Source organism: Macaca thibetana, chromosome 4, assembly GCF_024542745.1.
Source record: "Macaca thibetana thibetana isolate TM-01 chromosome 4, ASM2454274v1, whole genome shotgun sequence".
Taxonomy (NCBI): Eukaryota; Metazoa; Chordata; class Mammalia; order Primates; family Cercopithecidae; genus Macaca; species Macaca thibetana.
In genome coordinates, this window is record NC_065581.1 from 15,945,116 (window position 1) to 15,960,894 (window position 15,779).

Here is a 15,779-nt window from a genome sequence, read left to right on the forward strand (position 1 = left end):
GCAGGAGATGAGCATTGCTCCTTTGGAATCTTTTGGCATCCTTTAGCTCCTGTGCTCGCTTTCACCTTCTGGAGCAACATCCAACCAAGAGATTAGATTAAGAAGAGATTAAGAAGCAACAGGCAGTGGTTCCACACAGGAGGCTGATGAACACCATGAGGACATCTCAGGATTCCTCCCTCCAGGCATCCCGTGGCCCACATGTCTGTGTGTGCCTGGTGCTGATGAGGTACCGTTTTGATCATGATGTAAAAGTAAGAATTCTTAGAACAAAGTTGCCATTTTCTTCTGAAGCCTGTTCACAGCCTGTTTATTCCTCCGGGGACATTCTGAGTCTGATTCCAACAATGTGCTTTGGGATTATTAAAAGACTTTCCAAAAAACACTGTCAGAGAGAAACTGCCACCATAGTGCATAGCTGTCTGGGGCTGGAGGAATCCTGGCTCTAAGAGAAATCTTGAGATATGGAGCACAAGTTTCAGATGAAAACAGCTTGTGGGAGGAAAGAGAGCATTTTATAACAGAAGCATTAAATTAATCCTCACTCATATAGTGCAAGTTTTGACATAAAAATCCCTGGTTTCCAGGGGAGCAGGGCCAATAGGAGGGCCCTGTAGGTTTCCACTAGATTGCAAGAAAACGGATATTAAATAAGAAGGGGTAGGAGAGGGGAGAGAAAAGAGGCCAAGTAGAGTGGAAAAGGAAAGAGGATAAGGGCCGGGTGTGGTGGCTCCCGCCTGTAATCCCAGCACTTTGGGAGGCCAAGGTGGGTGGATTGCTTGAGTGCAGGAGTTCAAGACCAGCCTGGGCAACACAGTGAAACCCCTTCTCTACAAAAATTAGCCAAGCATGGTGGCACATGCCTGTGGTCCCAGCTACTCGGGAAGCTGAGATGGGAGGATTGCTTGAGCCCGGGAGGTTGAGGCTGCAGTGAGCTGTGATCATGCCACTGTACTCCAGACTCGGTGACAGAGTGAGACCAAAGGAAGGAAGGAAGGAAGGAAAGGAAGGAAAAGAAGGAAAAGAAGGAAAGGAAGGAAAAGAAGGAGGAAGGAAAGAAGGAAGGAAGGAAGGAAGGAAGGAAGGAAGGAAGGAAGGAAGGAAGGAAATAAGGAAGGAAGGAAGGAAGAAAATACGTTCATTTCTAAGAGGCAACTTTATCTTGGGAAATTAACTCCACACAACAAGGATGCAGTCTGACCCACAGTGTTAAACGCTGCACTTCTCTTGCTAAGAGACTGCTTACAATCACACAGAAAGAAACCTTGCAGATTACCAGATGTAGATGGAGTTGTTTGGCTAGAAAAGGGCAAAACCTTTTGCCACAAAAACAATAATATTTACTCTGTGCCAGGTACCGCGTTAGGCTCTGGAGTTGCATGTGGCTATCAGTGAGACTTAGTCCCCGCCTGCACGGAGGACACATGTTAAATGAGCCCTTGAGGTTCAAAACCTCAGAGAAGTGTTATGTTCATATTTATTTTTCCTAAGATTTCTCTGGCTATGTTGTGGAGAATGCATTAGAAAAGGGCAAAGATGGATGCAGAAAGACTGGCTAAGATGCTGTTATTGTCGTTCAGGTGAGAGATGATAGAGGTGTGGAACAGATAAATGATAAGGAATCAAAACATATGTAGGTGTGGAACTGGTGCAACCTGGGTATGCATCTGAGGAGAATAGAGCAGGGGCATCACTTCCAGTTTCAGACTTGACCAACTGGTGGAGGGGCACACTCTACAGAAATAGAGGATGTTAGGAGTGAAGGTATCTGTTGGGGAAACCATGAGCTCTTAGATGTTGGGAGGGACACTGCAGACTAGATCACTTGACCTCTATTCTATGCTCCTTCTCATGATTCACCTCACACTATGGAGTCTAGAAAGCCAAAACAACATTCCCCACACCCTCTTACAATTCAGGACTCAAATGTGGTTCAGGTCCTCAATCAGCTACACACCCATGCGTCTTGAATCCAGAAGTGAGTCAGGTGGAGAAAGAGGCAGCAGAGCCTGGGGCGTCCATTCTGCTGATGCAAATCTAGCGAGTTAAATGACTCTGGGTCCAACGCTTCAGGCCATAGCTGCCTGACGTCTGCATCAGAGCTAGGCCTACATTTGGAACAGCAGGTTTCTAATTCCTTAGCTTCCTGCCTGTGGCAAAGATAGAACTTCCCCTAGAGGGTTAATTCTGCAGTGGTATTCTGGGTGCTATTCCTGGAAGCCTGGAGTCTTCTTCAGCCCTTCCTACAACTTCTAAACAGGCAATTTCCTATAGAAGCCCCTTTCTGCTTACAATGTCTACAATGCATTACGCTCTCAGCAACTGAAAATTAACCAGTATGGAAGTAGTGAGTTTGTAGACCCTACAATAAATGCAGGTGCAAATACATGCATGGCACTCAGATGATACAGGTCTGGGGTCAAGGAGAAAGGACTGGGCTGGCAATTTATGAGTAATGTTAGCATGCGGATATAGAATGAGATCATCCTGGGAGATATCACCAAGAGAGAATTTGAAGGATGAGAGGAAAGGAGGCCCTGGGGCAAAAGCTTTAGAAACACCAGTTTTTGAGAGGTGATTAGAAATGCAAGCTGGCCATCACGGGAAGATGGAAAGAAGGTAGGAGGAAACCAGGAGGTGTTGGTGTTATAGAAGCCAGAGGTAGAAAGTGGTTCTTTAAGAATGGATGAACGGGCAAGTACTGCCAGGAGGTCAGGCAAACTGAGGACTGAATGTGCCTGTGGAGTCTGGTCTCGGTAACCTTGGAAAGAGCAGGTTTGGTTGCAGTGATGACAATAGGGTCAGATTAGGGAGGTCCAGGGATGAGGGAGAGATAAGAAAATAGACACCATGAGAAGAGGCAGTCTTAAAAGAGGCTTAACCATCTCTGGAAGTGATGAAGGATTAAAGGAGGGGAGTTTATAAAAAATCTTTAGTCAAGCTAAGTCACTCCTCATCATGAAACATTAGTGAGGTGTTATGTGAGGTAGTATTGCATATTTTATCTAAATGATGAATTTTTGCGTGTTTTTTTTTTTCCTTTTTCTTTTTTTTTTTTTTCTTTTCTTTTTTTTTTTGACAGAGTCTCGCTCTGTCATCCAGGTCATCCAGGCTGCAGTGCATTGGTGCAGTTCACTGGCACCTCTGCCTCTGGGCTCAAGTGATCCTCCCACTTTAGCCCCCCAGGTAGTTGGGACCACAGGTGCATGCCACCATGCCCAGCTAACTTTTGTGTTTTTTGTAGAGATGGGATTTCACTATGCTGCCCAGGCTTGTTTCAAACTCCTGGACTCAAGTGATCCGCCTGCCTCAGCCTCCCAAAGTGCTGGGATGACAGGGGTGGGGTACCACACTTGGTGAATTTGTTTTATATGGGAGAAAGAAGCACATATTTGAATGGTCAGGAGGTGAAATGAGAAGACTTAGGGGAGAGGGAAGATAGAGGAGAGAGAATGCTTACACACTTCAATGGCTGTGCAAATGTAGCAGGGAGTGGGCTCCAGATGGGGAGATGGTTCTAGAGAGAAGAGAGAACACCTCTTCCACTGCCATGGGAGGGAAGGATGAGGCAGAGACAGCCGATGCATTAGGGATTAGCTGTTGTGGGCAGGAATGGGAGGACAGATGGGCTGTGGTATTTAGTCTGTGCAGTAACAGACAAAATTTCTAGGTTTGTAGGGGGTGAGGGTTGGAGATTTGGGGAGAATGGAGAAGGTCTTAATGGTCATCTGGAGAATGAAAGGTCAAGCTGACTAGATTGCCATCAGCACTGGGGCCCTGTTTGGGATTAGTGACCGGGAACTGACAGTGGGATCAATCTGTACAACTGTAAGATTGTGCTTGGCAGTACTCGGGCACTCGCTCACAGCCAGGACGCAGTTGGTCAGCTCTAGTCATGCAGGCTTGGGGGGTTTTCAGGTCGCTATGATGGAAGGACAATAGGCAAGGGAAATGGACAAGAGAATAAATCAGGGGTTCTCAGTGACAGAAGGGGTGGTAGCACCCTGCTGTGGTGTCTGGAAGTAGGCAAGGCTGTTTTGGGTTCTCAGAATGAAGAGGAGCAAACTGGAATTTAGTGGGCAGGACCCAGGGATGCCAAATGCCCTCAATGTGCAAGAGGGTATCTAACAACAAATAATCATCCCCCACAAATTGTCAATCATACCCAATGATAAATGATGAAACAGAGGGACTGTGGGCTTAGCTAACTAAGCCAAACAGATAGGGAGGTAAAGACAGGTGGAGGCAGTTAAGAGTAGGAAGACCTGGGCAGGTGAAGAATCAGGAGAGGTTGAGCATGCAAGCTGGCAGGATGAGCGTCTGTGGTCAGACAGTGGGTGTCTGAATCCCTGATTTCAGAAGCAGGCAGTTCCCAGTGATGCAGCGTGAAAGAGGGACTCCAGTTTGAGTCTTCTGAAAAGCAAATGTCAAGATGGAGTTTGACGTGCAAGAGATTTATTGGGGTAACATTGTAGAGGGTAAAGGGGAGAGTAGCAGGAGTAGGTGGGGAAAGTCTGCAGACCAGGATACAGGGCTGACACCTGTGACAGAGGAGATGCAGGAAAGAGGGTCGGGTGGGAGAAACTTCAGAGAGCAGCCCCAGACTGATGGGGGAGCTCCAGAGCAAAGATGGCCCATCGGGGGGTCCCAAGGAGGTCAGGAATGGTTGGCCTCTGGTACCCTGCAGTGTTCATCATGGCCTTGCACAAAACTGCAGCCAATCTGAAGATGCAGCTGATGGAGGCTGTCCACCAGCCCCCTTCACCAAGCAGATTGTTCTGAAGTGAGACTGAGCAATGCTGCACCACCTGGGCCACCACATGGGGGTAGCAGATGTAGTGTGTGGGTAATGGAAGTTCCAAAACAGCAGGACTAGTTTTTTGTTTTTTTTTTTTTTAGACAGAGTCTTACTCTGTCACCCAGACTGAAGTGCAGTGGCGTGATCTTGGCTCACTGCAACCTCCACCACCCAGGTTCAAGCGATTCTCCTGCCTCAGCCTTCCCAGTAGCTGGGATTACAGGTGCACGCCACTATCACTCAGCTAATTCTTGTATTTTTGGTAGAGACAGGGTTTCATCATGTTGGCCAGGCTGGTGTTGAACTCCTGACCTCAAATGATCCACCCACCTTGGCCTCCCAAAGTGCTGGGATTACAGGTGTGTGCCACCACGCCCCGTGTTATTTTTTAAATTTTGCTTTTTCTAATGTTTTAGCCCTAATGCCTTGACACATTCAAACTTTCATTCAAAAGTTTGTCAAATGAACTAACGAATGTATGTCAAGAAACTGAGAGAGTAGAGTATAGAGATAAAGTCTTCCTGTCAGGGTTCCAGTCCAGCTCCACCACTTACCAACTCGTCTTAGGAAAACTATCACTGAAGGGGAATGGTGATAAATAGCTCCTACCCTATGGGTCTTTGTGAGGATTTAAAGAGACACTTTAGGAAGAAGGCCCAGCACGGTGTCTGGAAAATGGTATGCAATAAATGATAACCACTAGTAGTATGATTATTTCTGCCCCTTTCCATTATCTTTTGCAAGAAAACCTTTTAACACCAAATAGAAATGTGTTCAGGCAGTTGGACTATGTTACTTCTTCCTATATTAGACTTTTTTTCACTTTCTATATTAGACTCAGTGCCCCTGTAAAGTGCTGATTCCATGTTTTCTTGCTTTGTAAATCTTCATAGTGCCCCGAACAATGTTCTAAACACAGTTGTTATTTACATTACGTAGGTAGAATAAAGATGAAACAATGGGAGAGTCACCCCGCAGACATCATCAGAGACTTCATGGGTCCTTGGGGGAGAGAGTAAGAAAGTGAGTACTCTGTGAGTGTGTCAGAGCTGGAGGAGGGTGGGTTTCCCCAATCCTAGATAAATATCACCCTGGATCCATGTCTTCTCAGCCAGGGAAAGGAAGCAGCTTGCTTTTCCTTTTGAACAAAGCCTGTGCCTGAATGAACATCTCTAGAGAGAAATGTGTTTGTACATTAGACTGGTAATTAAAGGTTCCCAAAAAACCAAGTCTCATTACTCAGCTTAAGGAGCTGCCTAGATACCGTCTGGCATAGTGTCAAGTGTCTGCTTGGTGCAAAGCTGAGCCCGGAGTCATCCCATAGGCTGGGGGCCCTTGAAGACCCGCCTCCTCGGGCTCTCCTGCACCGGACTCAAGTTTGCATTGGCTGGTCCTAAACCAAGCAGGTCCTCACACTTCTCAAGTTTCATTATTCTCTTTTCTAAATATTTAAACAGGCTGTTAAGAAGAGGGCCAGGTCAACTGCCTCATTCAGTGAACATTACAATGGGTAATTGTCGGGATCACAACAGACGTCACAAATTCCATGCAGGTTAAAATCTCTCCGCCTTGAGGAAAGCTGCTGCCAGTCATTCTTCTCTAGACTGCAAGAGTCTGTTAGAATCAAAGTTCAGATAAGGTAACACTGATCACGTCAATTTCTTCTGCACAAAATAGAGCATGTGGTTTGTACTTTACAAACATTTGTCTAATCACTTTCACTGAGGCAGGGAGATAATAATACCTTATTTTTGTAAAATGCTTCCTATTTGCAGAGCACTTTCACCCATATCATCTAATTTGCTCTTTATTGTTGGGTGTTATTTCTTAGCCAGACTAGGGATTATCCTAGTTATTAATATTAATATTAAAAGCAACCACCACCCCAACCATAGCAGCTGACTTACTGACAGCTTTCTATGTTCCAGGCACTGTTTTAAGTACATTACAAGTAGGATGATCCGTGGAAACAGACACCAAAAGAATAAAAAATCATGCATTTGCTTTGCACATATTGAATTTTATGTGCTTGCTGGGAGGATGCTATCCTTGGAATGTTTTTCCCCTCCAAACCTCATGTTGAAATTTGATCCCCATTGTTGGAGGTGGGGCCTAATAGGAGGTGTTTGGATCACAGGTTGGATCCCTTATGAATGACTTGGTGCTGTTCTCAAGGTAGTGAGTTCTTGCTCTATTAGTTCCCTCGGCAGCTGGTTATTAAAAAGAAGAAGGAGAAGGAGGAGAAGGAGAAGGAGGAGGAGGAGGAGAAGAAGAAGGAGAAGGAGAAGGAGAAGGAGAAGAAGAGGAAGAAGAAGAGGAAGAAGAAGAGGAAGAAGAAGAAGAAGAAGAAGAAGAAGAAGAAGAAGAAGAAGAAGAAGAAGAAGAAGAAGAAGAAGAAGAAGAAGAAGAAGAAGAAGAAGAAGAAGAAGAAGAAGAAGAAGAAGAAGAAGAAGAAGAAGAAGAAGAAGAAGAAGAAGAAGAAGAAGAAGAAGAAGAAGAAGAAAGAAGAAGAAGAAGAAGAAGAAGAAGAAGAAGAAGAAGAAGAAGAAGAAGAAGAAGAAGAAGAAGAAGAAGAAGAAAAAAGCCTGCCCCAGCTCCTGGCTCTCCCTTGCTTCCTCTATCGCCATACGATCTTTGCACAAGCCAGCTCTGGCTCCTGTTCATCTTCCACCATGAATGAAAGAGGCCTGGGGCCTTCACCAGGAGCAGATGCTGGCACCTGTTTCTTGCACAGCCTGCAGAGCTGTAAACGAAGTCAATCTCTTTTTCACAAATTCCCCAGTCTCAGGTATTCCTTTATAGCAATATAAAACTGATTAAGACAGAGGTACTCGGGGTGGCACATTTTTGGACAGTTTCTCCTAGGAAAAACCTTGCTCCCTACGACTAACTTCAGTTTTCTCCATCATCCTTCCCATGGCTTCCAAGACGTTCCAAGATCTAGCTCCTTTTCTGTAGTATTCCGAATAAGCCAAATAACTATAATTAATAATAAGACAACACTAACGGGGCATGCCTATATGCTAGGCTTTGTTGTAAGCAGTTTCAAGGCATTCTCTCATTTAATCCTCACAATAGCACCATGAGGTGGGTAGAGTTATTGTCTCTGTTTTCAGATCAGGAAACTGAGGCCCAAAGAGGTTAAGCAATGTGCCTGAGGTCACACAGCTATTAAGTGGTGTGCTAGGACTCTAGCTCACATGGTCTGGCTCTAGTGTCTGTGGTCTTAATTACCACACTGTCTTTCATGGGTGGTAGACTGTGGCGTCCCTTTCTACCAAGATTGGACCTAACTTGAGAAACATGGGGTCATTGAACCCAGTTGACACCTCTTTGCTCTAGATGAAACAATGAAGGCTCAAAGAGGTCAAGTGACCTTCTGGAGGAAGTCCCTTCTCAATCTTCAATGTCCAAGTTCATTGCTATTTTTACTATGCCATGATGTCCTCCTCATGTGGTTTGGATTTGTGTCACTGCCCAAATCTCATGTTGAATTAGAGGAGGAGCCCACTAGGAGGTGATTGGATCATAAGGATGGATTTCTCCCTTTCTGTTCTACTGGTAGTGAGTGAATTCTCGTGAAATATGATGGTTTCAAAGTGTGTGGCTCTTCCCCCTTTGCTCTCTCTGTCTCCTGCCACCATGTGAAAAAGGTGCTTGCTTCCTCTTCACCTTCTGCCATGATTGTAAGTTACCTGAGGCCTTCCAGTCATGCTTCCTGTTAAGCCTGTGGAACTTTGAGTCAGTTAAGCCTTTTTTCTCCATAAATTACCAAGTCGTAGGTAGTTGCTTATAGCAGTGTGAGAACAGGCTAATACACTTGCCAAGTTTTAGCATCCCAAACTGAGATACCAAAGCATAAGAGGCAAGTGTCAACTATTTTTTTAAATTAAGCGCTTGGGAGTTGGATAGCCACCCCGCCCCCGCCAGTTAAAATTCATTTTTCACTTTCCTCCATAGAAATGCTTATTTTTTGTAATTAATCAGAGAGGAGGAAACCACCAGGAGCCTTCATTTGCTTGGCCTTTCTGATTGGCCAGCTGTTCTTTGGACATTTGTGTGTGAAACTCCTGGGGACAGAGTCTGCGTTTGCAAGCTCTGCTGTCTAGGTGCTGACTGCCTGCACTTTTGCTGCCCCATGTTCCTGTTGGCTTGAGTTTCCAGAGGGGTGCTGATTTGGCGTATGTCCAGCCTATTCTGGACAATAGGATGCAACACACTATTACACATATTGTGCACACACCAATTAGGCAAATAGTCTACTTCTGCAGGAATGAGACATTTCCTACATTGAGGAAAAGTTGTCCTGGCTGAGGCCTCCTGGTTTGCTCCAATGGGAATCAAATTATTGGTTTGCAAGAGAACATTTCTGCAATTATCCCTGAAAGAGCACCATCTACCATCTTGTGGGCTATATATATATATATATATATATATACACACACACACACACACACACATTTTTGTTTTTGCCCATTTGACTGTCTCTGTAGTTTTATTTGTTTTTAGTTTAGATTTTTTTTAAAACACAGCTTATTACCACTTTTTAAATCTGCATGAAAGTGGAAAATGGTTTTTCCTTATAAAAGACTGTGAGTATCACCCAGGGTGACCTCTACTCTGCCTTCAAACAGGACTGAGATTACTGGCCACACCCACTGCTGACCACTTTTGAAGTGCTTAGCGAGTTACGCATGTGAACCTGTTAGCGCCACATTCCATGAGGGCCAAACATTTTCAAATGATCGTAATGTGGTTGCTAAAGACACAGCCTCTGTGACACTTGAAATGTCACAATTGTTTAAATAGTCCTGAGAAAATGACCCTGAAATCACATGCACCTGGGAAAAGTCCATTTCCCCTCCACTTGAAAGCACTGCTGTGCGCGCGCACGCGCGCGCGCACACACACACACACACACACCCCTCCAACATATACAGATGTTATGAGAATTCCAGAAAGTACCAAAACACTGCACTGCACACCACTTCAATTAATTTAAAAACCACTAGTTCTCAACCTCGGCTTCACATTACAATCCTCTGGGGAGCAGGGGTGCCTTTTGAATATTCTGATGTCCAGGACTGACCGCCAGGGGTTCTGATTTAATTGTTTCGGATAGGGCATGGTGACCAACTGTCCCTAGATGCCTGGGACTGAGAAGTTTCCAGGATGCAGGACTTTCGGTGCTAAAACACAGAAGATCCCGGGAATCTGGGACTAGCTAGTCATCCTGGTCGAGACAGGCTGTTTTTGTAAATGACCCTGGTGATTCTATTCTGCAGTAAGCGTTGAGAACCATTGGGCTAAACTTGCTCAACTTTAACCCACATACTGAGGACAAGTAACTTAAGACTTGAGAAAATATTGTTCTTTTGTAGAGCATTTCTTTTTTCATAATGATAATAATAAAGAGACCCTCTGTAAATGAATCCTGGCCCACTGGTGCCTTGCCTTCCCTTCAAGGGCCCCAAAAGAGTCACTGTTCCTGGGAGCAGCTTACTATTTCCTCCCCTCACTGGGCGGAAATCCACACAATGAGCCCCTCTGTTGAAGTGAGGAGGGACTACGGAGTTGATTATTTTATAATTAAAGAAGACTCTGGGGGGGATGTTTTGCTCGGGAGCCCAGCATTCCAAACTGGGTCACTGTGAGCTGGAGTTGTCATCAGCCCTAACCAGCAGGAAATACCAAGCAGAGCAGATATTCTTTCTTTACTTTCCAGTTGACTTTTAAATGACTTGTTTACATCCAACGAGGCTTGTAATAATGCCTTGTTTATATCCATCCATCTTCCTCCTGAATTGCCAAACTGGGAATGGGAGAAGAGCATGTATACCTGGGAAACTTCTAGACATGCTGTGGCTCTCAACCCTGGTGTCATATTAAATCACCTGGGAAGCTTTTAAGAATCCAGATGCCCAGGCCCATCCCCCGTTCAATTAGGTCAGAATCTCTAGGGGTGGGATCCAGGAAATGCTTTCTGAAATCTCCCCCAGGGGATTATATTATATAGCCAGGGCTGAGAATCGCTGCTTTAGAGTACTGGTTCTCAAAGTGTGGACTCGGAACTAGCTGCATCAGCATCACCTGGCAACTTGTTAGAAATGCACATTCTCAAGCCCCATCCTGGACCTACTGAATCAGAGACCAGGAGGATGGGCCTCTGCAATCGATTTTAACAAGCCTTAGGTAATTCTCATGCGAGATAAAGTTGAGAACCAGTCTGGATGACAAGGCTGCAATGTTATTTTTTTGATCTGCTGGGATACTTCCACTGTGGGCTGTTGCCTCTAATTTTCTTGTCTGCAGCAAAATCCAAATTTCTCTTTTTGATGACTGTCAGAAATAACATGGTTATTCCTGGCTCACCTGGGATGAGAAAACACAGACGACACACCTGGGTCTCTATGCTTATTTCTAGTCTGGGAACCAACAAAGCAATCTTAGGAATAATCATATGAAGCGGTGGAGGCAAATTATTTGGTTTCCTCTAATTAAGTCATCTGCTTTAGCATTGTCTTATAGGGTGCAACTTTCTAGTCTTCTGCTGTCTCTTCATCCATCAAGCTAAGAGCTGCCAGGAAAAAAACAAAACGTGGCCCAAACAGATTTAATTAGAAAGATACTGAGTTAAAGTTCCCTAGGGAAATCTATGATACCATAGGTTGGGGTGTTTATTGTGTAGAATTGGGGGTAGAGAGCCTAAATTTACTCTAATTAAGCAGGGTTTGTGTAAACACTGGAGGATGAGGAAGCCAGGCAGAGAGAAGAGGGTGATCAGCAGCAATCTGAGCCAAGAGAAGTGAAAGCAAAGATGACGTGTTCTCCCATCTGCAGAGTTACTTGAATTTGAGGATCTAAAATCTTTTGACCCAAGAGTTACTGAGAGGCACAAATGGGTATTTTTGTATTAGGGAAGCTTGAAGATTGTCGTCTCCTGTCCTTTCCTTCAATATACAGGACCAAATCACAGGAAAAGGCAGCTGACTTTGTACGTCTTTATAAGTCTCTTGCAATTTGGGAATCCAAAATGTTATTTTTTATTTTTAAATATTTTTTTGAGGCAGAGTCTTGCTCTGTTGCCCAGGTTGGAGTGCAGTGGCGTGATCTTGGCTTACTGCAGCATCCATCTCCTGGGTTTAAGTGATTCTCATACTTCAGCCTGCTGAGTAGCTGAGACTACAGGTGCATGCCACCACACCCAGCTAATTTGTGTGTGTGTGTGTGTGTGTGTGTTTTGTTGTTGTTGTTTTTTGTAGAGACAGGTTGTCACCATGTTGCCCAGACCGGTCTTGAACTACTGGCCTCAAGTGCTCTGCCTGCCTCAGTCTCCCAAAGTGCTGGGATTACAGGCATGAACCACCATGCCCAGGCCCCAAAATGTCATTTTTTAAAGTAAAAATCAAATATTTGGTGGTGAACTAACATGTATTCAGTTACACATATATTTTAATCCTTATGACAACACTATGAGGTAAGTATCATTGGCTTGATTTTACAAATTAGAACACCGAGGATCAGGGACACTGAGCAAATAACTTATCTGTTAAATGACAGAGGTACGATTCTAATCCAGGTTTGTCTAAACCTGAGGCCTTTGTTTGCTTCCTTGGTCCAAAAAATATTAACTGGAGCTTAGCATTGTGTAGCCAGCTGGCAGTTCTATATCCAACCACGACACAAATAGATTAGTCCAGACTTCACCCATATAAGGAGACATTGTTGGGGGCAATTCTTTATGGTGCTTCTACATATCTTGTGATAGATTCTATCCCGGACTATCTTTCCAAGGATGTTTATAGAGCAAAGAGCAGTAGAAGATAGAAGTCTCTCCCGGGAAGAGGACAGATTGGTTTTCTGACTACAATAAAAAAGATAACATATCTCTCTGGGACAAAGGTTGGGTAAGCTTACTAAGGCCTCCCCTTTACAAGTTTGGGGACTTCTGCTTCCGTTTTCTCAGACCCACTGTGTGTACAACACCCATCCACCTGGGCCTGCCTCCACATTGCCCCCACAGGACTTAAGGAGCAAGGGAAACCAGTGTGGCCATGAGTAATAAAGTCCTTTATCTCTAACCTACGAGTCTCGTGTCTTCTGCCAATATCAGTGAAACTGTGGCAGGCTCACTTGTTAGCCTGCAAACAGGGTAAAATCTCAGACCCTTCACAGTCCTTGACAGACATGGATTCCTCCTCCTTAGTGCACATAGCAGCACATGGAATTCCTTCAGACTTCCTTGGTTTTGAGTGAGCGCAACTAGCTGACTGGAGTTGGTGTGTTAGAATCTTCTCACTATTCCCTTTCTTCCTCTGTCCCTCTTGCTGCCGTTACTGAAGCTGAGCAGTCACTAGAATGGACAGTAGGGATTTAGGAAGATAGTGTTAGCAGATGTTAACATCAAAAAGACCTGAGGCTCATGTGTATACCAAGTTGAAACCCCACTGTCATTGAATCAGGTGGAAAGTGACTTTAGTAGTTTAGGCCACTTTCCACTCAAAGTGGCAAACTTAATGGAACGTCTTGTCATTAACCTCTCCATGATGGAAGCTCATACCTAAAAAGGAAAGTGAAATTGACTCAATATTTACCTCTCTATGGTATCTTTTCTTTGATCTTTGTCCTGTTAGCAGCAGCAAATCATACGAGTCTGCAGCAACCTCAATTCTTGCCTCTTCAGAAGAAATAATTCAATGAGGGGCATAAGGCAGAGGGAGAGACAGAGGCAAGTTTGAGAGCAGGAGTGGAAGTTTATTAAAAGGTTTAGAGCCGGAACAAAAGGAAGTAAAGTACACTTGGAAAAGGGCCAAGCAGGTGACTTGAGAGATTCAAGTGCATGACGATTTGACCTTTGACTTGGGGTTGTATACATTGGCATGCTTCCGGGGGTTGCATTACTTCTCTCCTGATTCTTCCCTTGGGGTGGGCTGTCGGTGTGCGCGGTGGCCTGCCAGCACCTGGGAGGGGCTGCATGTGCAGTGTGTTTACTGAAGCTGTGCTCATGCTCACTTGAGATTCTTCCGTTACCAGCAGAGTGTTCCTAGAGGAACACTAGAGGTCATACACCAGGTAAACGCCGCCATTTTGCCTCCTAGTGTGCATGCTTAAGCCCACTTGCTCAACTCCTGAGATCTTACTGGGAAGCTGCTGATCACCAGTTTCGGGTGTTTTGTGTGTGTTGGGAGACTGCCTTTCCCTGACGCTGGCTGCAACCCATTATTATTTCAGAGAGGCAGTTTAACAACTGCCTAACCATCACCTACCTGATGGTCACCTGAAAATCCTGGTTCAGGGGACCCTCTCCTGCCCTGCTCATGTCTGCCTAACTACCTACTGTGACAGTCCTGTCTTCTAAATAAGCATAGACTAAGGTGGATCTTCAAACAGCCTCCATCTATCACCCATTTTTCCCATCCCCACACCCCCAAGTCTAGGCTAACATTTTCCAATCTATCAACCACTCCTTCTTAACATAAGGATCAGACCCTGTGCCCTTCCAGTCTTTCTCCTCTGAAGAGGAGAAAGATTTTAATCCGTCTTTTCATCTAAGTCGTTTAAAAAAAAATCATTTGGTTCTTGAATAGGCAATACCTGCATACAGTACAGAATTCAAAAGATACAAGTGTGTTTCCTTCCCTTTCAGACTCCAGCCACCCACTGCCTTCCTCCAATCACTCTTACTGGTGTCTTATTGTCTTATTCTTCCTCCTATTCTGTATATAGCCAAGGTTCACTGAATAGGCTGAACGTATAGGGCACAACCAGAAAACAGCTTTGAGTTGTTTTTTTCCTCATTACTATCTTTAAACTCAGCAGACGGTTTTTGTTTTTTGTTTTTTTCTTTTTTCCAGCATATCAGCCAAAATCTTTTAAGCGTTCAAAGGCCTGTTTTAGTATGAGATCTAAATTTCAGTCTTACATTTGATACAATGCTTCTCTCTCCTCCACAGCTCAGACTGCACCTTCAGACCAGGGACCAGCAGCAGAGAAGTAGAGTGTGGTTTGTTACTTCCCTATCTCCTCTTCACTATTTCTGATGCCTCCAGGATTAGGGTTGTAAGAAGCGTGATTAGAGGGGAAGGCAAGAGTCTTCCTTCATAAATAGTATTGTTATTCATCCTTGGTGCCCTCTGTGGCCATGTGCTAACATATCAATACAGTCTCAAGGCAGAGCACATAATAGGAGCTCAACAAGTGTTAAATGAATGAATGAATTTATGAGTAAATGGATGACTCGAACTCAGCAAGTTAATAGGTGTGTCCCAATTGACAAAAGATCAGAAAACACCAGCGTATACCATTAAAAAGGACAAACAAAAAATATGCATGCCCAGCTCTGCTTGCTACACCAAGGTCCAAGAGAGAGAAGAGATGAACATGTGCATTCAAGTTATCACTCTGAACCAACAATGACCTTTTAGAAAATGTAATATCCAGAACTGTGTTATTGTAATACTAGCATAGAGGATAGTGGAAGTCTGTATTTATATTGCTTATTTTGAATGTTAAGAATTCTCAGGCAGGTTCTCTCAACTTGCAAACATGCAGTAGTCATTTTTTAACCCTAAGCCAGACTTCATATTTATCCTTATGAAATTTTATCTTTTTAGTTTTGACCCATGTTTCCCCTCTCTTGTGATCTCTTTTTAATACTTACCTATTATTTAAAATATAATTGTGCCTCCAAGATTTTTCATCTGCAAATATAGCAACATCTTTCATGTGTTTATTAAGTGAACTAATAAAAATATTGGCCAAATGCAAAGCCATTGGAAATCCTCCTCTAGTCTGAGACATACTTTTTAACACAATAGCATCATTTACATTCAGTATCAGAGTTAAGTTCAGCTGCATATAACATAAAATGAATCAATCAATCAATAAGATAAAATTTAGTTCTTTCTCACTTAAAGTAAACCTGCAAACCAGCAGTACAAAACTGGTATAGCAACTGTGACAGGTATTAAGGACCCAAGGG